The following is a 21,684-nucleotide window of genomic DNA, read 5'->3' on the forward strand; positions in this document are numbered from 1 at the left end:
TCCAGTACAGCCTTGCAGCCCCCCACAGCAGGGTCCTGCAGCCCCCCGCCATGGCTGCCCTGGGGAGCCTACTCAGAGCAGACTGGGCTTCCCTACGCTCTTGTTTTGAGAAGTCTATGCTAACAGTTACTTGCTTTAACTGTATGGAACAGCCAAAAGGAGGGCAAATGGCCTTAGCAGCCATGCATCTGCACTGGTGTAACGTTGCTCACTACTTCTCACAGGGGAATAAGCGTTTGCATTCAGTCACACTGCCCTGTAAGGCTCACCCTGGTGTAATTCTATGACTCCTCAATAACAGTACAGTACCTCCTCGCACATGCAAGGAAAGACCAGACCTCAGGATTTACACCCAAGGGGTTTGTCATTTTGCATGCTCTGTTTCACTCTGCCCATTTTCATCACCCTTGGGAGGATCCGCGTTTCCGAAAGCCGCTGCGAGTTTGGTTGAAGTTGGGCACCCAAACCCCAAGTCAGCCTAAGAGTTACACACATCTGAAAGCCTTAGTACGTTAACTTTGTTTGTCAGCCACGGAGTTAGTTTCATTGATCTGAAAGCAAGATAACGATTTACAAAACAAAACCACAACCACTTGTTAGCTGTAAGTGCCTTCATATATGCTGCATTAATTCAAACACGAATTAGACATGGAAATGCAGCCGAAGCACTCGGTGCTGCTGGAGCGATGCTCCCTTCCAGACTTCTCACATCAAGTCCCGTCCTGCCACGTTCCCATGCCAAGCTGGCAAGGGCCTGTGCCCCGCCAGGAGATAAAGCCGGCTGCCGCGCGAGAAGGCGCATGCAGAAGACATGTCTAGCGAGTACGGTCTCATGACTAACATTTTGTTTCTGTGATAACATGCTTGGCCACCTACACAACTAGCCCTCTGAATAAATACTTTGCTGCATGGGTTCCCATGAGCAGCAGACCGATGGGAGAGCAAGATAAGCTTTTGCTGTCGCTCTCACAAGAGTTTGCTAGGTCTAGACTATCTTCCAGATCTCATACAGAGCTCTTGTAGCTCTGTTTTCTATCAGTCCCTTTGGTCAGGCCCGCTGTGCCACCACCAGGGTGCCAGACCACTGCTTTTGTTCATACCAGTGCATCGCTGAGCTCCCAAAATGCCTGTGTGAGGGTAAACCGCAGCAGGGCAGGTAGGATAGGACAGTGAAACCCCTTCCCATCAGCCACAGGTCACATCCATCAGGACAGATGGGCTTTTCAGAACTGATGCTTAGCAGCCCCTACCTGGTGAACACACCTCCCCACGTTTTCCCTCCCTCCACAATGTCCTAGACTGATGCTTTTTGAAAGGCACATCTCATGGATCCATTACACACCAGCAACAGCCTTTGCAGCTTACAAATCTTCAACAACAGAGGTTTTCTGGCTTTCAAACACAAGATCACAGGCTTGTTCACAAGAGTGAGTCTACATCAAAGCAAATTGCTGGGGTAATTGCATTAGCCAGCTCAAGCTCAAAGATAGGCACATCCAACAGCCGGCTTTTCTATCGGCGCCACTCGTTGCCTCCATTTGCTCCAGGTTACGCTCTCAGCACTGAGCGCAGAGGAACCTACGCATTGCTCCCAGGCCCTCAGCACCATGGGGTCGTTTCCACAGTACAGGATGGGCTAGCTAGGAACAGCCACCCAAAAATCACTGTGCTGCAGAGCGGGGTGACAGCTCTGCAGAAGTAGCATTGGACAGCCCGCCCGTGCCAGCAGCAGGGGAGCCCTGCAGAGAGTGGGGACAGCGCAGGGAAACCCAGGACCATGCCCATGTAAAAGGACAGGGTCATCCCATCCCCACTGGCATGGAAGGAGCCCATTCTCCAGAACACACCACATGTCCAGAAAAGCCCCCAGGAGTCTGGAGACAGTGGGATCCCAGTGGGGTGCACAGGCAGGTGGGTAACCTCAGCAGGGAGCTGTGAGCAGGCTGCACCCGGAGGCACCAGCCCCAGAAAGCAGATTGTCAGGAGCAGCTTTTCAGTTGGATTTTCCAACACCTGCCATCAGTAGGCAGTGAGGGGCCAGCCTGGGGCGGAGGGGATGAGAGGGACATGTGCAGGGCTGTGAGTGCCCCAGCCACCAGCGGCTACCAAGCACAGGCTCTGTGCCAGCACAGACCACCATAGCAATCACGGGCAGCTTCATTTCTCAGGGCTCTTTAAGCTCTACCACCTCACCTCCTTTTTTTGGGTTGTGGTTTTTTTTTTTTTTTGGTTTGTTTGTATGAGGAGACTCCTTCCCCTGATATCTTTAATTAAGAGGGTTGTGTGTTGTTTTTCTTTTACTGTGCGGTAGCTTTTATCTAACAGGTATATGTAAAAAGCATGCCTGGGGAAAATCATATTCATGGGAACAAACTTAGCGAAGCCACTTTAACCCGGCTGCTTTTTTAAGCACCACCTCAGGGCAATCCCTTGAAGATATTTACACTGCTCCAGTGAGTTAGAGGCTTCTGAAAACTCCCACTGGTGCTGGTTCCCTTTATTCCCCTGGGTGCAGGCAGTGGGAAGCACCCCTGTCCCTCTGCTCTCAGCCTGCAGCATTCATGAGGAGCTGCTCTCAAGCAAGAGGACCAGCTCCACCCTGCAAACTGCTGAGAGCCCCAGCCCCCTGCAGCCCTCCAGCAGCACAGGGGCTGCAAACGCGACTGTGAAACTCATACAAATCCAAATAGCTGCATAAACCACTGCTGATGAGACACCCCGTGGCTACATCACATAGGCCAGGTACACATAGCAATTTTTTTTTTCTTTTTTTGCCAGAGAAGTTGTCAGTGTGGGTTTGTGATGTCTAAACGATACAACTTCTGCCAGCAAAATGTGCCACAGCCGGTACTGCAATGCTAGCAAATCTCAAAGAGGAAGAGAAGGGTCAGGTTAGGGCTGGAATTTGGAGAGGCACCAGGTATTTTTGCAGTATTTTGTCATTCCTTTTAGATAATAACAACCTACAATATAATTTCTAGATTCAACTTTAGTTTCTCTTAAAAAAATCTATACAAACTACCTTAAAAGATCAACACAGAGCCTCCTGAAGTCCACATCAAAAGGGTTCTCTAAAGGGAGCAGCTTCTTCCCAAGTAGCCCAGGTGCTGAGGCCCATGCTTTTGTAGAAGGGAGACCCACAGCAGAAGGAGGGGGAGATGCAATCAGGGTGAATAACACAGTCCTGTTGCAAATTTCACCAGCTTTAAGTATTCAGAAATGAGCGGCCAGCCTGTGCCTTCTCTCCCACATAGACCTTTCCCATGCCAGTTGGAAAAAAATATCCCCACAAGGCTAGCTTGTAAATTCAGGACTTTAAGGAGAAAAAAAAAAAAAAAAAAAACCAAAAAAACCCAAAAATAAAACCCCACCAAAAACCCAAACATCTGGGTGGTTTCCCTTCAGGTGCCTGAGCGAGGGGAGTTTTCCAGCCACAACCCCAAAGGTTTTCACCACAGCGCTGGGTGCCAGCGCAGCTCCCTCCCGACAGGCACAGCCGGGCAGGCGGCAGAGGCTCCTCGGCAGCTGGAACCCCGAGTTGCAGGATGCAAGGGAGCAGATATGGGTGAAACGAACCCAGTGCAGCCGCCGTGACCCCATTTGCAGAAGCTGGCACGGCTCTGTGGGACTCACCAGTGTGTTTTTGCCATCTGCGGACGGGCGCCCTGCGGGGAGAGGGAGGCAGAGGGAACCCATTGGGCATCTCTCCCCGGTGGAGGCTGGTGGAGTCTGGTGGAGTTAAAAATTGCCAAAACCAGGAAACATATGGGGAGGGTTAGGCAACTTAAATTCAGGCTGCATCTGCCAGTGGAGAGGGAGCCACACACGAGGGCCCAGCGGCACTGCTGCCATTGGGTTTTATTGCCTGCGTTGTGCCCAGACACCAACAGCCCTCGGGAGAAACAGTCTCGAAGCGCTTCCAAAAACACGTGCAGGGCCTTGCTGCTGAGGCGGCTATGGCTGGCCCCAGCTGAAAGAGATGTGCTCACATGTCTGCCCCACTGCCTGTGCCCAGGGTCAGTGCTGCCCACCCCTGGGGCATGATCCTGTGCTCTACATGCCCCGCCAGGATGCTCCATGTGCCCCACAGGGACGCTCCGCACACCCCACCAGGGTGTTCTGCACTGGTGCCAAGCTGCAGCACTGGGAGCATGGCAGGGCAGCAGTGGGGTGCAGGCTGCTCCCCTCGAGCCGAATGTGCTGGGGGAGAAAGCTCGACCTCACCATCCCAGTGCCGCAGCCACTGTTGGGGCAGGACCCCAAGCCAAGGCAGAGCTTTGACCTGGCTCCTTGCACGTGTGCCTTGCATTCTCTTCACTCACCCAGTTTCTGGTATGAAATGAGCTCCAATTTTTATCTATCTGCTGAAAATGCTGGACAGGAACACAACCGGTTATTTCCAGACAACTCCCTTCGGTGGTTTTCTGGTGTTTCCTTTCCTTCTCCCGGCCAGTTGCTTCACCACGACACTTTTTTTGCTCCTTTTCTGGTTGTGGCACAGTAGAACACGGAGTGAGAGGGAAGGAGCAGAAGGGCGTTTTGCTGCTGACAGAGATGTCTCTGACCCTCCCGGCTGCCGTGGCGTGTGGAGATGGCTATGTGCCTCGTGCCGGGATGCTCGCTCAGCCACCCCTGCTATCTCAGCAGCACCAGCAAAACTGGGCAGATCCCCATGCACAGGCTGTTAGTGGGGAAACAAACGGAGGAGAGTGAGAAAATAAAAAATATCGAGCATTCACCAATTTTCTTGGGACTCTCTTACACTGCAAACATGAACGACCAAGGCTGGTCTCTGACTGTTGTTAAGACAGGAAGAAAAAGGGTCCAGGTCCAGAGCCAAGTGTCACAGCACGGCTTGTGCCCCGCTGCCAGCCTTCCTGCCCCCTGGCCAGCAACCGGGGACTGTCACTGTTGCCCAGGAGGACAGCCCCCACGGAGGCAGACCCACTGCCCACCCTGGGAGCCAGGGCTGGGCTCAGCACACGGGCAGCCAGGCGGGGTGGCTGCCCAGGGGACACGTTCCTGAGCCTGTGTTGGCCCTGCGCTGGTGGCTGGTGCAGATGTAGTTGTTCTTCCAGTGCTTGCACTGGGTGTTTCACATGGGGGCCTCTGGGGCCCACTTTGGGAGACCTTTTGCAGCCCAAATCCCTGTCTGGCAGCTCTGAGGCTGTGGTCTCACCTTTAGGATGATACACATGTACCTCTTACACTAACAGGCACAGCAAAAGCTATCCTATGGAGTCTCTCGCATTGCTCGCAGCGAAGGTAACCTGCTGGCAACACAGGCAGTCTTTGCAAAAGGCCCAGAGCTTCTGCTGATGCCACCCCATCACCATGGCCCGGAGCATCTGCTGATGCCATCCCATCACCACTCCTCCATGGAGGACTGGGCTAGGGCTCTGCCAAGGTTTCCAGACGAGGACACTGAAATACAAGTACGTGGATATTGGTCAAGTTGGGGGTTTTGACCCAGAAGATGAAACAGAACTACAACGATGATGATGATGGCAATAAGTATTGTTTATTATTGTTGTTGTTGTTATTTATAAATTGCTTGTTTCCAGGAGGATTCAGGAGCTCCAGTCTTACTCTGGACTCCACACCTAATAGAAGCATGTTCCTGTCCCAAAGAGCTGCTCAGCTCATCCCTGACCACAAACTAGCAGCCTGAGGTAGCGCACATAACATCATGGCTGCATACCAATCTGTTCTACCACCAGCCTGGGATGTCAGAAATGAGCACCACTGGGCTAAAGCTCCTAAAACAGGCATTGGAGCCCTACTTGAGCCATGTTTTCACTTGGGAACTAAGAGACTGTGCTCTAAATCACACATCCAGGCATCTGACACTGTAAAACAGCTCCAGCCTGGTGTTAGGTGTTTAAATGTCAGTCTTCTCCGAGCTTTCATATCAAAGGGCAAACGCTGATGGGAGAGAGGCAGAGCAGTGCAGCAGAGAGGTAAATAAAGGGGAAGGGCCTCAAGAGGCTCACAGCTGCCCTGGTATAAAAGAATCATCTTTCAAGCTGATAAAAAATGTTACAGGCGCTGATAAGAATAATCTCCCAAGCTCTGATAAGAATACAATGAAAACAAGCCTTTTACAATGCAGCACTGGGGAACCACAGCCCCGTCCTGCCCAGAACTAGCCTTTCTAGCTGCTGCTTCCCTGTGTCCTGTGGCAGCGTGAGGGCTGGAAGGAGCTGCCCGAGCTTTCCTCCCCATCCCACGACCCGAGCAGCACAGCCAGGCAAGGGCTCGATGGCCTCCACCCTATTGAATATGGAGCAATTCACTCCATAGCAACTGAAGCATGCAAATAATTGCATTGACTTCAAATGAAGTTATTCCTACGTTTAAATGCTCTGCTGAATCAGGGCCAGGGTGCTCAGAACTCTGGTGTATCAAGTTTGAAATGTTTTGGAAGGCTTTAAGTGAAAGGCAATGTTTTGGGAAATAAGGGGGAGGAAAGTGGGCGGGCAAGCAGCTCTCCCACTGAATAATAGGTCAATTATTTGTGAAGTTTGCAAGGGGTACAAATAGAGAGGAGGAGAGTGGTGTAAGGCCTGAATCTGTTTGGACATTAGTGTTAACCATGACCTACCACCTCACAGCCACACTGACCCAAAAACTGGGCTGGCTGTACGCTTAGGAAATTGAATTAAGAAATACATCCTTTAGTAACCTGTGCACACAACTTACCTGCTTTCTCCCCCTGCTTCCATCACCATACAGGAATGTGTTCAGCCCAGCCAGCCTGCCGCTCCTGAAGGGATGGGATGACTTCCACAGCACAAAAAATGGCTGAAATTCTGCACGTCCCAAACTGAAGAAGGTAAATATGTTTTTTGATGGAGCTTCAAGTCCCTGAAGCCAGCTAAGCACAAACACCTACCCATGCATGTGGAGGGATGCCTGTTAATGCAGCGGGACCGCCGCTGCTGGTGCCAGGCACGGAGCCATGTTGCCAGGCCGGTCACGTTCACAAGGTGGGCACCAGGGTGGCTCCCCCAGACCCACCGGCTTGGCTGGAGGGAGCAACAGAAAAGCCCACAGACCTGACCTGCTGGGGTGGGCCACGGCCGAGTGCAACGTGGGCATTTGGCTGCCGCCTCCGGGAGAGCTGTGGGTGGAATTTAGAAAAGTGTTAAGCAAGAATGGAAAACCATAACCTCATGCCGAAAGACCAGGGGTATCCTTCACTGTGGTACACTCCTGAAAGGTCTCACCCCAAGGACCTGGACATACCAACTGGTTCATTCCCATCCTCTCCCAGCACATCGCTGGCTTCCTCCTGCCCTAACATATGTACTTTGCACTTCTCACGTCTGATCTCAGTTTATTCCAAAAACAATAGATGAAAGCCAGCAAGCATTAAAGTAAATAGGAGTTTTGCTCTCAACCGCATTTGGAGCAGAATTTGACCCAGAATTAAGAGGACACTTTCTACTGGAGATCCAGCAGGTTTCTGATGCTGTTCCAGTAGCTCCAGGAGGCACACCTGCTCTTGGATCTGCATGGCAATTTCTGTGGTTTGGCCACTGAAGGCAGTTTTATATTATTTTTAAACATTACCATTAAAAACAAGGAGCTTTTTTTTCTCTTTTCGCTCCACTTCACTTGTTTTGCAAAAAGCTTAGACAGAACTGAAAAACCATACAAGTGACAAAGCCATGCAGAAAATATTCTCAGGGTCATGTACAGACGGTATCTACCACAGCTGCTCACTCAGCCTGAACCTCTCCCCCGAGAGACCAACCGGAGCAAGACGACTGCTGCAGAAGCTGCACCACCTGTTCCCAGGGGACCTCAGCAGCCTCTGCTCCGTGTTTCTGCCTCGCTTCTCTCCCACTACTCATAGGAATTGAATGGCAGGTGAGACTAGGCTGATAGACCCCTAAGCGTTGCAGTCCCCCCATTACTATCCCATCTTACACAGGGAGACGGAGGCAGAGCCACCAACTCCACATGACAGAATCAGGCTGGGCAGGAGGCCAGGGCTGTGGTCAAGGGCTTCCCACCACTAATCCCCAGAACAGATCTTACGCTCTGACCATTGCATAAATCACATCACATGGCATTTGCTATAATGATCAAATCAGAAGTGAAAACGTAAATAAAGACATATAAAAGTGCCTCAAGTGCTATTGAGCAGCTGTTACAGCAGTTTTCCACAAGCATTACCAGCGGTGCAGAGGACAGCTCCAGTTTAATGAGGTCAATGGGGTAGCGCACAAGCCATGGGGAAACAGTCCTGTATGATGTGCCTGCTCCAGGAAAGTTGGGCTGTGGGTGCAAAGGAGAGCGTCTAAGCCACTGATTATGGTTTTTGACAGTTTTGGATAATAACAAAAGTGTGTGGTGTGAGCATATGTGAAATGATGCTCAGGCAGGCACCAGGAACGGTTTCTACATATAATTAGGGGTGGGGTAAAAAAAAAAAAAAATCCCACAGGTTTAAATCAGAGCAAAGGCCACAGGAAAGAGATATTTCCCTCCGAAAGAAATGAAATGCACCTTCCAGTATGACCCAGCTATGGCAGGAGCGCAGCACCTGGAGAATTTGCAGCCTGCCTGCCACCAGGATACGGGAAGCAATAACAGTTGAGCAGGTCGTTCCTGCCTGGGAGCCGGCTGAAATCGGACCCAGCATTTGCGTCATCACCAATTAATTAGTAACTGCTTCAGGTAACTCGGGCCACCAGCCAGGGCTTTTGGAAATGGCTGCGGCCGGATGAGAGCTGTCGTATTTCTGATGTCAACACCGAGGCTTTGCGGTGAACTCTGCCGAGTCACGTAAGAGCGGCCGGGCTGGCGGGGGAGAACGGCTCCCGACGCACCGAGCTGCTCAGGGTGGCGTTGGGGCCACGCGGAAGGAGGTGCCACTCCAACTCACGTCCCGCCAGTGTGCAAAGGGGGGGCTACAGTAGGAATTCCATGGCTGAAGGGTTATACCGACAGCTAACCCCGCAACAGGGGACATGCCCACCGCCCGCCAACGCATGCGTTGGCCAGTACAAACCATAACACAGGAGATGCTCCTTCAGCCGGCTTGACTTGTAGCACCGCGCTAATCGAACTTGCCAAAAAGCCTTTTCTTGAAGCAGGAAGAGCAATAACATGGCAAAATTGGGGCCGTTATGGAAAATGCCTTGACATTTTCTATAATGAGACATTTTCATGGTTACCCTAGATCCAAAGAGAAACATTTCTATCGCGTGTCGCAAGCTGGCTGATCTGAACACCATCTGTGAGATGTGGTGTCCCCCTGGCTCAGCAGCTCTCAGCTATTCATTTCCGCGACAGCAGGTAGATGTGTCAGCAACCAGGAGATGCTGTTGGCCTCTTACAAACCTGCAGACCCCAGTTTTAGCCCTACCAAAGAAGCAAGTATTTTCAAATCATGGTAATTTTTTGTCCAATTTAGAAAACAAAGAAGGAAAAGATACTATTGCTGCCATTACCACCAGATCTCCTTTCGGAGAGACTTGGATAGACCAAACCAGCATTCGCCATCTCAATCGGGGAGGGGCAGGGGAGACACTCAGAGGATTTTAGACTTTTAGTGCGGCAGCGAGCTGCCACAGCAGGGGCAGGGGCACGGCTGGGCAGCAAGGACATGGGAGGCCTGCGAGCAGGCGAGGCAGGCTAAGCACAGCGGCTCTCAGCAGGCTGCATGCAGTAGAATCGACAAACCAGTGCTCTGCAGATACTGCTGAGGTTTCCCCTCAACAAAAAAAAAGGTCAAAAGTTGACTGGGGGACCAACTGCAGTTCATGTAAAATTTCTTTCACTCCAAATCCACAGTTTCTCATTAAAAATTATACACCATTACCACTCAGAAACACTTTGGTAGGAGAGAGGGAGCAAAGGGTCAACTATCCAGTCCATATGGATTACAAAAATATAGCCAAGTTTACTGCTGTAAAGGTGTGGAAGAGTTACCCAACCTCTGTTTCAGGTCAGAAAATAATGCCTGGCTATTAGCTTGTTAGTTGGTTCTCATAAGCAAGCTAATCACCAACTTTCACGGCTTTTGGATTAGATCTCTAAGAGGTTTTAGGTCCTGGCATCTGCTGCCTTGTTTACAAACAAAAGCAGGGGGAAAAAATCCTCATAAAGCAATAAGCAAGGCAAAGGAATACAAATACTACAGAGCTGGAAGGGAGACCAACTACTTAGCACCGCTACCATTTTCTATTAATCACTCCCAGAAAAAAAATAATTGTTACTAATGCACACATACTATTTCTAGAATCCTCTTACTTAAAACCCTTAGATGTTTTCTGTGGATTGCTGATGTAACAGTCTGGAGCCGAGTGGAGCTCACACCTACTGTGGTTTGGGTTCCACCTGTTTGTAGGTAAACCCTGACTTCCCGCTGTTAGGCATATCCCTCTTCCAAGAGCCAGAATGTGAAGACTAACTATTTGTTTTCATTACTTTGCTATCGCCGAGTTATATTGTCATAACATCCAGACCCTGTTCCAAAAGGCGGCACACCCATAGCGAATAGCCAGGGTGCAGCCAGGCTTGATCATCCATGGAGTGCAAGTGCATATGTGCTTCAGCAGAGGGACAGGATGCTTGTAAGGGTGCAAAACACAGTTCTGTGCCGCATGTGGAAGCTTTAGAGAGAGCAGAGGAAGGGAAGAGAATAGGGAGCTGTTGGACTAAGCTGTTAGTGCCTTTCTTGAGAGGACCTTGCATCACTGCTGTTCTTTTCCCGTCACAAAAGCCCATGTTTGGAGAACTCAGGGTATAAAGCTACATACCTTACCATCAAAAGAAAAACTATGCAGGTTAATGGTAGCACTCACCTGCAAACCCAGTCTCACAAGGTACCACGTGTCCACCCCTGTAGTAAAGTAACACGACGAAAGCTATTCCAAAGCAATAAAAGCTAATTCAAAGCAAGCGGTAAGACTGACACTCACTGCAGCCCTGCCATCATGCTGGGGACCACAGTGCACACCCTTGGGGTCACAATCAACCAGAGATTGCCTGTCCCAGTGCGGAGAGGTCTGCACTGAAGGGGAAGGCTTACCCTGGGCTGATACGGGGAAGCGCATGCCTGTTAGGAAGATCTCTTCAGCAGCGAGTGACGAAGTCCACTTGATGCAAAGGTAAACCCCTGTTAAGAAATACAAACCAGACATTGTGTGTGCATTTCCAGACCAGCACAGATATTTTTATTTTCGTTCTGCATACATCCCCAGAGATTTTCAGAAGAGGTTTCCAGCCGTCTGGATTTTACTAGTCAAGACATCCTCGGCATCTTGTCTTTTTATACACAGGGTGGTTTGGTCTCACAAGCAGCAGCACGTGGACTGTGCCCCTTCAAGTATCCAACATTTCTGCTTTCCATAAGGAACAAATCCTTTTTCACTCAGTTCAAGCAAATTGTCAAGGGAGATGGGTGATCATGTGCTCCCAAAGCTTTTGCGTACTTTCTCTTGTTCTGGTTCCTTGTTCTAAGCCTAAAACTAAGGTCATTCTGGGCAAATATTTTTCCATGTGAAAAACTTATTTTCCATTCCAGGGTTACAAGCTGTTAGCAAAATGTATCTTGGTTGGGAATTAAGCCCTGCCAGAAATGCAGAAGTGCGTAAAATTCAGGGGAAAGGAAGTCTCTAATCACAAAAAAATGTCTCAAACTGGAAAAAAAGAAGATGGGGGAGGGATGTAGAGCAACTGGTTAGCTTGAAACAAGTGGAGTACCCGCGAGCATTTGGTGCCGCCCCTTCTGCTAGGTAAGGTTGCCTGCTGGTACCGAAGAGCCCATCAGCAATTGCTTCTTACCAATTTCATTTTCATGGCTTCTGGTCTCAAGGAGGCAGTGGGAGTGAAAGAGGCCAGCAGGGTGTTAAGACATACCCACTACCCACCATTCCAGTTTCCCACGTCAGTGTGGGGCTGGGCCAGATGGAGGCTGCTGGGGACCCCCGCCACAGGCAGCCAGCACCTCGGGGCTCCCCCAGTGAGAAGCAGGGTCCGGCGATGCCCGGAAGCAGGAACAGGAGCCCACCCAGCACCCCTGTGGCAGGGTGAAACCCAAACCCTCCCTGCGAGTGGCCGCAGCCCCCAGGCTGAGCTGTGCCAAAAGGTGGGCTCCCCCGGGCAGCCCCGCGCTGGTGCCCAGCTCTGCCTCCCCGAGCAGCACCCACCACCACCCTTTCTCTACTGGCATGACTGCCTTGGTAGAGTTGGAGTTGTGCATTTGCCAGCAGTCCTTATTTCCCAAGAAAACCAGATGCACAGCTATGCCAGAAGTTTCTATGCTGATATGGAAAAAAACAAGTCAATGCAAGAAACAGCAAAAAAAAACATGTCAATACAAAAAAATAACCAAAAATAGCACACTATGTCTTCAGGGGAGCAAACGCAAAGAGCTAAGTTAAAATCATTATATTTTATGTGCAAATGAAAGAGCAGTGTCTTCCACTTCTGTCCAAAAAGTTTATCAAGCAGCACGTCACACACAGTAGCAGCTCCACCTCAGGAATTAACTATATAGATACACACATATCTGTGTGTAAGTGTATATAACACTCACATTACCCAGGATATTGGTATAGCTTGGATTTATGTATTGCACAATAACGTTACCGTCTCTTGGTTTCTTTGCCCTTCCAGCTGCTATGCAGAATCCCAATACTTACATGATTGCATGTTATTTCAGATGGAGAGCTGACAGCAGCATCCACCACAGAGCACAGACAGCATTTATTCGTAATTCACACGAGGGGTTTTTTTACCCCGGCCAGATCCCACAAGCTGTCCAGCTGCACATGCAGACACTGGATATCAGTTTTGTAAATGGATGTTACAAGTGCCCAGGCTCCTAAGGCCACTAAAGATTTATTCTGAATGGGCAGAAATGAGCTAGACTTAACCAGGGCAAGAATTTGTAAAAGGCACCAATTTGCTTCAAAACAGGAGAATAAGGTCAAACCATCTGCTGCTCTCTGATATCTGCATGATCGTCCAGCAGCACGGATTTTGACAGCATGGAAAGAACCTGGGACAAGATAACATGTGAGTCACTCAAAATGCAGGCTCGCCCTGCAAGACACAGCTGCAGCTCACGCAGCTTCTGCAGCCCGTGATTCACCCCAGCTACGCGGGATTTCATCTCCATCCAAGTCATCCCGGCACTCCAGCTGCGATGTGCAGCCATTAGCAGAGCCAACATTGCAACATGACCAAATGGCCTGCCAGCTATGATTTCTGACGCATCTTTCCGAAGCCTCTAGCTGACCTGTACATGGCAGCTTTGCTGAGTTTTTCCTGAAAAAACGGGAAGAGGAAGGCACGCCGACAGAGCAGAAGCCCCGAGCCTGGGGCTGTGTCAGAACTAGAGCAGGAGGTCCCTGAACCTCTAGAAAGCCAGATCAGAGGGGACGCAGAACACAGTGCCACACTGCTCCCCATCATCCTTCCCAGCCTGCGCTGCTGTAGCTGGGGACATCCAGATTCCCTACGTGCCTGGAGCGTAGGGAAAGAGGAGCCCTGAGAAAGATGTGTTCCAGGTCGCCTCAGCACTGAAGGCAGGGAAATGCCCAGTCTAGCAACAGAAACATCACCCACCTACCAAGAGAAGGATGAATCACCTCTTAGTAATTCACAAACTATGTGAAACCTTGGTTTAGTGGTAAGCTGCGGCAAGCAGGCTGGGCAGTGCGGCTCTCGCCAGGCTCCGCCGCTGACAGAACACCCTGACACCAGCTGTAAGAGGAAGCAGCACCAGCACAGTGCTCCCGCGCTTATTGGCAGGATGGACCCGGCTCTTCAAGTGCAGTTTTGATCTGAAGAGTGACTGCCTTGAAAAGCTCCCGTCCCTCCGCGGGCTGTGTCTCTGTGGGTGAGTCAGAGGGCAATAGGTGCCCTCAGTGACCGAGATAAACTTGCACGGCCAGACACAGGCGACCCGTGGGGCGCATGCTGCATCCTGAGCTCTGAGCCCAGCCACGGCTAGGGGGCAAGGCCACCCGTCCCCAGGACCAGCTTGTGCCTGGTGACCCGGCTGGCACAGCAAAAGCTACACCTCGGCTAAGGACCCTTTCATTCTCAGCTGCTTTGTATTTCATGGCTGGACTTGATGATCTCAAAGGTCTTTTCCAACCTAAATGCTTCTATGATTCTATCATTAAAGCACCTCCTTCCATTGCCTCTAAATGCTCTTTACCTTGCAATATTAAACACAAAAGCTGTCACAAAGGACTCGTCATTAAAATGCAGGAGACCCAATTTCTGCTTTCACAACACTAGAAAATTATAATAATATACCACCACAATTTCGTAATAAACTGGATGTTCAGTCCTCATATGAGAGATGCAGCAGGTGTGAAGCCAAGCCCTCCCATTTCCCTCACCCTGTGTTGCCACATCACCTACCTGGGTTACCACGGACTACGCCACTTCCCCTGAAGCTGCAGATTTCGGTCCCCTCTGGACCCATGTACATGTGCAGTGGCCTGAAACAACAGATTAGTGCCACAAAAACACGTTGCGTTTAAGTCACCTGGAAGAAAAGGAAAAATGCAACTTCTCTGTTTTGCTTCTTTCTTGACTTGGATGTCCTTCTCGCTCTTCCCCAGGGGGGAGGCGGTGGGATTCCCCAGCTGGCTCTTGCTATTAAGCACCAGTCCCATCCACCACGGTGCTCCCCGAAGGAAGCAGAGCTAACAGAGAAAAAGCCCTACAAAACAAACAAATACTTGTTGGAGACCTTGCTTTACCACATAGCTCAAATGCTTGAAAATACTTCGAAAAAAACCCAGGTATTCCTGCTTTAACAGAAAAAGCTGCAGGTTATCTATCAAGGCTCAAGGAAAATGAGTAAATGATGTGCTTAATTCTTCGTTAAGTCCCTGAGCATTTTCCAAGGAAATCTACAGACACACGCTGTGTTTTTAATGTCACTGAGTTATGAAAATGGGGAACGCTTCAGGTCCCCAGTCAGTAACCTCTTTCTTAAAACATGAACCGCCAGAGCCAGGCTGCAGCTTGTGGATGTCCTCTTTTATATATGATTTAGTAACCCTAATCAAAGTTTCTTCCCTTTAGATCAAGGGTCCTCAAACTTTTTAACCAGGGGGCCGGCGCGTGGATGAAGTGGCAGGACGTCATCTGCGGCTGCTTGGTTTCCCCCCCCAACCCCCGGCGGGGGCGGGGCAGGGGGGGTCTGTAAATACAGGGGGGGGGGCGGATTGAGGACCCTGGGGGGCCGTATCCGGCCCGCAGGCCGTAGTTTGAGGACCCCTGCATTAGAGTTTCTGAAAGGGGAAAAAAGATGCTTGAAAGAGGGACATGGGGATACCCTAAAACAGAGGGGGAAAGCTCTGCTCCAAGTGCCTTCGGAGCCGGTCACTGCCCGAAGCCCTGGGTTAGCACTGGGTGGGCGAGACCAGCCCTCTCCGTGAAACCAGCCCATCTCTGCGTATACACTGGGCTGAGGCAGAAAGAATGGGAAAAAACACGAGCCTGTATGTCTGAGGTCAGGTCTGTCTTAAGCAACCCAGAAACACCTGTGGGGTTTCTTCACCTTGCACCTGGTCTTTCTTTTCCTGGGTGCTGCTTGGGAGGACACACGCACCGAGGCTGCCTGCACGGGGGGCTCACAGGAGCTGCGAGCCCCAGCCAGTTCAGAGGCAGAGGGAAGCTGAAGCCCGTGCATGAGGCTTTGGGATGCTGCGGCTCGGCAGCAGGCTCCGCGGCAGGGCCAGGCACAGCGCTGAACATGCAGGTTTGACAGCTGGAGAGACATCCCTGCCGGAGGGGCAGCCAGGGCCCTGGGGGGGGGCTGCACACCGTGCAGTGCAGGTGGGGGGAAGGCCTGTGCATCACAATTAGCACTTTCCCAAGGGCTCCTCTGGAGATTTTCAAGTCTAATCCTAATCATCATTTACTCAAGCATGGCCGCTAGCAGAGCTGCAGGCACGCCACCCCCTCCTGCTCCACCCTCACATCCCCCAGGCGATCAGCCCGCTCGAGGCCATCTCCAGTCTCAGTACGCCCGCGTCCCCAGGCTCCAGCCCAGCACTGGTATCTGCCTCCGCCGTCTGGCACTGGCTCCATCCCTCACCTTTGGGAGCCAAGAGTTACTCACACAGCCCATTGCTGCCAGCCATGACCCATCTCCGTGCTCGGCAAGTGGGGCTTCTACTGGGGAGGTAAAAAGGAATTTATCCTCATTTCGCTCATAGCTGAATCCTCATCGTTGGACCCACCAGTCGGCGCCGGTGGACCCGTCTGGGGCACCCACAGGGAGTCAGAAGGATTGAACCCTGCTGCCACCCCCTCCTCAGCGGGCCAGCTTGCCCAGAGATGCTTAACTCTTGGGAGGTAATCCAGTGCCCTGGAAAACTGGGGACAGAGGAAAACACAAGCTCAGGCCCACTGCCTTATGCAAAGAAAGGCTGATGACAGTGGGGTAACCGGCACGAGGGGCCCAGCTGCGGCAAGAGGAGGGGGAGAAGCCCAAACCAGCACCGGCACATCTACAGGGGTGGGAGGGATGGTGCTGAGACCAAACGTCTACAGCTTCAGCCACAAACTGATCTCCATCAGCAGGTTTCGAGGTGGAGAGGAAACACTGGCACAAAACACGCCAGTCAGAAAAAAAAATCACTCCGAAAATCTGGGCAGTCAACATAGCGCACACAGTCTTCTCTGAAAAACCCATCGATGTCTTCAATAGAATAAATTGCCGTCATTTGGCAGTTTGCTCAGCTCTCCAGGTCGTCGCTGACAATTTTGGCTTTTTCAGCAGAATTAGTCATGCCGTAAATTGTTACACTTGAAATGAGAACCACAATCACCAGATTATCATCTTTCTAATTAAAACAAACCTAAGTATTTCACACTGTATATACGGCATGGTGTTTGTGTGCCAAACATCAAGATATAGAGTGCTTTGGAGTTTATATTGACGTCAATTTTTTGCTTCAATCAACATTTACCTTTTAGGTCAATACATTTTCATGTTTGCCATAACAGAAGCTAGAATCAACATGCTTGTGCCTGTAATTGTTTCATTTAACTCTTTCAATGTCTGAAATAACATCTGCAAGGAAAAGGAAAAGCTAAATACAAGCATGCAGTGGCTTTGCCCGGCCTTTCTCTCAGTTAAATCCAGAAAAATGCTATTGCAGGTTTGTTATCTGGAAGAATCGCCTTGCTCCTTGCCAGTGCTGGCGCAGAATATATAACACCACCGCTAGTAATATTAAATACCAGTAATAGCCCACCTGAATAGCCGGGAGACAAACATTCAGTTATTAAAAGCGATGGTACAGAATTGCCTCATTAAGCCCGGTAGCTTGCTGTTTACAATGGGCTACTGCCAGCAGAACAGTTTTACAGCTTTTATTGCCATTGTCTCAGCACATTGAAAAAGCAGTCTGTTTTCAGATAACCTACAGAAAAGCCCCGATTTTAATCAAGGTGAGGAGGTATTTGAACGGTGTGGCCATCATTTGATTCAGCCCTGCTGAGATAAGTAGAATGAGCATTCATCTGTTTGGTTTATACAAGAAGTAAACCGTTTGCTTTTGTTTACCGCGCTCCACTTGCCAGCGTTACCCATGCTGGCTCAAGCGCCGGTGGAGAAAACAACATCTGCCCAGGGAGGGATGAGCTGCGCCACGTGTGCCGCTGCAGCCACCCATGGGTAACCCGGGGCCACCAGTCCCAGCGGCTTCCTCGGCACTGCCGTCCCGCAGGGGTCTCATGTTCCCAGCCGTTCCAGACTAACGGGGCTCAGGGTGAAAGGAGTAGACAGAAACAGTATAAAATGTGTAGGCAGAAAGTCACTTGTTCCCTGCCAAAAAAATACACACACACACTCACATGGTAGGCTTGTTGGCAGACTCTCTCCCTTGCTTTCTCTCTCATATGTATATGTATGTGTGCATATATATATATGTGTGTACATATACATATATAAGTGTGTGTGTATAGATCTTTTTTCTGGGCCACAAGTCTTCCCTGCAAGCCTAGAATTGCCAAAAACCCCTTTCACTGGCCTTGCTCCAAATGGCTGGTGAGACCAGCAGCTGTCACACTGCAGCAGTAAGAGGAGGAGAGGAGAAGGTGTCTGTCCACGCGGGGCAGGGAGGGGCGGCTGTGGGGAGAAGGGGAAGCATGGCGGGGGGGCATGCCCCCTCCCCAGGCAAAGCGCGCATCACGAGGCTGCGGTACCCTCTGAAGGGTGCCACTGGCAGTTTCTAGGCATGTCCCTAATGCAGCCGGTCCCGTTCCCGGGGCAGGAGCATTGTCCCCAGTTTCTCTCCAGGACGTGGGCACGGGGCATTCCGGTGGCCGCTCGTGCCCAGGGCACAGCCTTGACGCCAGCGCTGAGGCTTCTCTTGTGCGGCACCAGTTCTGCACCTCCCTGCGCTTGTCCCTAGCCCTATTACAGCTCCTCAAAGCAGAAGGGAGGAGGAAGGTCAGTGTGCTCCATTGCAGCCTGAGAATAGAGATAAAAAACCATGCAAAACCGGCTATTGGTGCATGAAAGACAAACGCCGTTTCCCTCACTTTCCAGTAGCTCACTGCCTTAATAGCAGAAGATAGATCAACAATTAATAGTGTGGCTTCCGTGTTAGATCACACTGGGGGTTAGGGCTTAAACCCACTTTAAAGAAACTAGGCCAATTATTTTATGAGGCATGGGAATTGTTAAATTGGGCTATCCACTCTGCTTCATACAATTGCATGAAGACTGATATTGTGGAGAGGTTTTTAATGAAGGCCTTATATAGCTCTAGGTCAGAACATTTGCATTTGTGAAGCTTACATTGAAAGCACAAGAGAAACAGCATGAACAAACAGCAGTGTTTTCATCTTAAAAAAAAAAAAACACACACACACATTCTGTCCGTGGGAATATGGTACGAGGGACTGGGAAACAATGGTTTCTATTTCCAGCTCGGTTGTCAACTTACAGGAGTCTGACCTTAAGCAAATCGTTTTACTCTGGAACCTCATTTATCTGCCTGGGGTGTGTGGAGGCTCATTAGTACCCTTACTAATGAGCTTCATATAATCATATGCAAAGCACAGCATTTTAGTAGATTTTGGAAGACTAGGATTTGTACAGCCCTTTGAAATTCAAGATGATGTAGATATGTAAAGATCTCCCTCTTGCTCACTCTCTCACACACACTCTTTCCAGGTGATAAAGACAAATTCCATTTAAAAATTTGTGCTTCCGAGCACAAACAGTGTAAACTCAAAGTCCAGTTTTTGAAGTTTTATTGCTTCTTTGAAACAGCAGTGCTAACATGCACACTCCAAAGAAACCCAAACAGCAGCAAGTTACTGGAACTGCTGGTCCCGAGTGAGCAATAAAAACCTGAACAAAGCTGAACTTTGGATTCCATGCCATGCTGACTGACTGAATTTGACAGGTTAATGTGTTCATTTCTTTGACCTGATTTATGCTCTCGCTGTATACTTGCACAACTCCTCCTGTTCAGGTGCTACTTTTATACTTTTTGCCCTGTCGTGGCCTCAGTGGAGCAGAGGCAGTCACCTGCTACAAGTGCACAATTGCAAGCCTATGACTTCTATTAAACCAATTGGTACAGGTGGAAAAACCCCCAGTTTTCATGCCTACAGCCCCAAAGCAAAGAATGACTCTGTTCCCGAAAAAACATCTTAATTTTTTGCAGCTGTAACAGCTGTTCTAATAAAAGATTTTAGCTTTACCTGCAAGTCTCGTCCACCCCATGTCCTTTGAACAATGGCCTTGTAACAAAACACCAGGATAAAAGCTCTGACTTACTGCTGCCCCTCCTCACTGGAAATAACAGGTGCACAGGCTCTGGCTGGGACAGAGTGCATTTCCTTCATAGCAGCTCACATGGGGCTAGGTTTTGAATTTGTGACCAAAACACTCTGTTGATGACAGAGGGATGTTTTCGGCACTGCTGAGCAGCACTCACACAGCATCACAGGCTTTTCTGCTTCTCAGTCTGCCCTGCCCATGAGCCGGCTGGGGGGCACCAGAAGCTGGGAGGGGGCACAGCTGACCTCGACTGACCTGAGGGATATTCCATGCCATATGACATCATGCTCAGCCATAAAAGCCAGGGGAAGGAGGAGGCAGCGGGGACACACTGGGAGCGATGGCGTTTGCCTTCCCCAGCCCCGTCCCGTGTGCTGAGCCCTGCTGCCCTGGGGGGGCTGAGCCCCTGCCTGCCGTGGCAGGGGGAAGGGATTCCTCGGGTGGCTCTGCTTGGGCACGCCGCTTTGGCTTTGCCCGTCAAACTGTCCTTAGCTCAGCCCACAATTTTTTTTGCACTTTTACCCTTCAGATTCTCCCCCCCATGCCACTGAGGGGCATGAGCAAGCAGCTGGGGGGCTGAGCTGCCCACCAGCACTAACTAAATAGCACAGGCTATTTCTAGCAACCTGTGTACACGAGGCTCGAGTCCGGCAGTGCTGCTTTAACCAGAGCAAACTGTGGTTACCTGCCCTACTTTAAAAAGGTTGGAGTGGCAGGTTAAACATTCTCCACAATTGAATGTAAATGCTTAACGGGAAAATGGAAACAAAAATCAAGGGGGCTTTCTAGGCGGTGTGGCAAAAACTGCCTTTTAAGCAAACCGCCGTGTCCTTGCACACAGCAGCGTCTTGTTTCCCCTTGTACACGCGGAAGGAGAAAGGTGTACCCCGCCGAGTTCCGTTACCCTTGGGTCTAAACCAAGGACAATCCCTAGGAACACCTCCAGTAGAGCATGCTGGTAAGTCTCCCCTGCACGACCAGATGCATGAAATCAGGGGATAAAATAACTCTTATCTGCACGTGGAACACTGCTTTGGACACCGGGCGCTGGGGCAGAACTCCAGCGATCCACCCACTGCCCTCACACAGCCTCTCCCCCTCCCTCCCAAAGCCCCCAGGGAAGGGCTGCGGCATGAAGTCGAGGTCCCAGCACCGTGTGTGTCTAGGACATGCAGGTATGCTGCGGAGAGCCCCCGGTCTCCGGTGGGTGCCTAGCCCTGGCAGGCAGCAGTGGCTTTGGGACGTACAGCCCGGGCAGACTGCAGGCAGGCCTCGGCACGGGGGTGCGGGGGAGAGCCACGGGCCGGCTTCATGCCCACCCCCCCCAGCACAGGGGAGCCCTCGCTGCTCGGGGAGCCACGCTCCCGCACTGAAGCCAGGGTGCCGTCCTTGGGGAAGAAAGGAAGGATTTGCTGTGGGAAATGCGGCCAGAGCAGCCCTGTCTAACACCTCAGGGCTCCAGTGAGCCGCAGCTTCCCTGCAAGGCTTTCCTGGCTATTTGAGAGCAAGGAACAGTGGTGGAGGATAATTACAGTGCTGGGGAATTTGTCCCGGTTTGCTTGGTGCAAGCTTTGCACACGCTAAATATTTGCTTGGCTGGAGGTTTGGGGAGTTAAAATTAAAGATAAATGGTATTTTTTAATGATGGATGAGGCAAAGGTCCCCTTGGCAACTGAAGTTTTGCCAGGGCAAGGACATAGCAGAAAGACCACCGTTTTACAGGAAATGAAATCAGATTCTTATCTCAGATCAGTTTTCTGCTATTTGTTTTTTCATTGAACCTAATTGCATTACTTTGCATTTATTCTTGGGTAAGGAAAGTGAAAGTAGATTTCAGGTTTGATTTAAGAGAAATTAGGTAAGACGAGGAGGTCAGAAGGCTTTAATTA

General features: G+C 50.5%; 2 long non-coding RNA genes across 2 annotated transcripts; both read right to left on the minus strand.

Moving 5' to 3' along the window:
- Positions 1-3,784: 3,784 nt before the first annotated feature.
- LOC114016227 (uncharacterized) lies at positions 3,785-10,985 on the minus strand. Its single transcript, XR_008730800.1, has 2 exons — positions 6,703-10,985; positions 3,785-4,681 (listed from the first exon to the last, which is right to left on the minus strand). It is a non-coding gene; the product is annotated as an uncharacterized LOC114016227 (long non-coding RNA).
- Positions 10,986-11,068: 83 nt separating this feature from the next.
- Positions 11,069-19,846, minus strand: LOC129735321 (uncharacterized). Its single transcript, XR_008730801.1, has 3 exons — positions 19,717-19,846; positions 14,398-14,477; positions 11,069-13,021 (listed from the first exon to the last, which is right to left on the minus strand). It is a non-coding gene; the product is annotated as an uncharacterized LOC129735321 (long non-coding RNA).
- Between the last annotated feature and the right edge of the window lie 1,838 nt (positions 19,847-21,684).

This window comes from Falco cherrug, chromosome 2, assembly GCF_023634085.1.
Source record: "Falco cherrug isolate bFalChe1 chromosome 2, bFalChe1.pri, whole genome shotgun sequence".
Taxonomy (NCBI): domain Eukaryota; kingdom Metazoa; phylum Chordata; class Aves; order Falconiformes; family Falconidae; genus Falco; species Falco cherrug.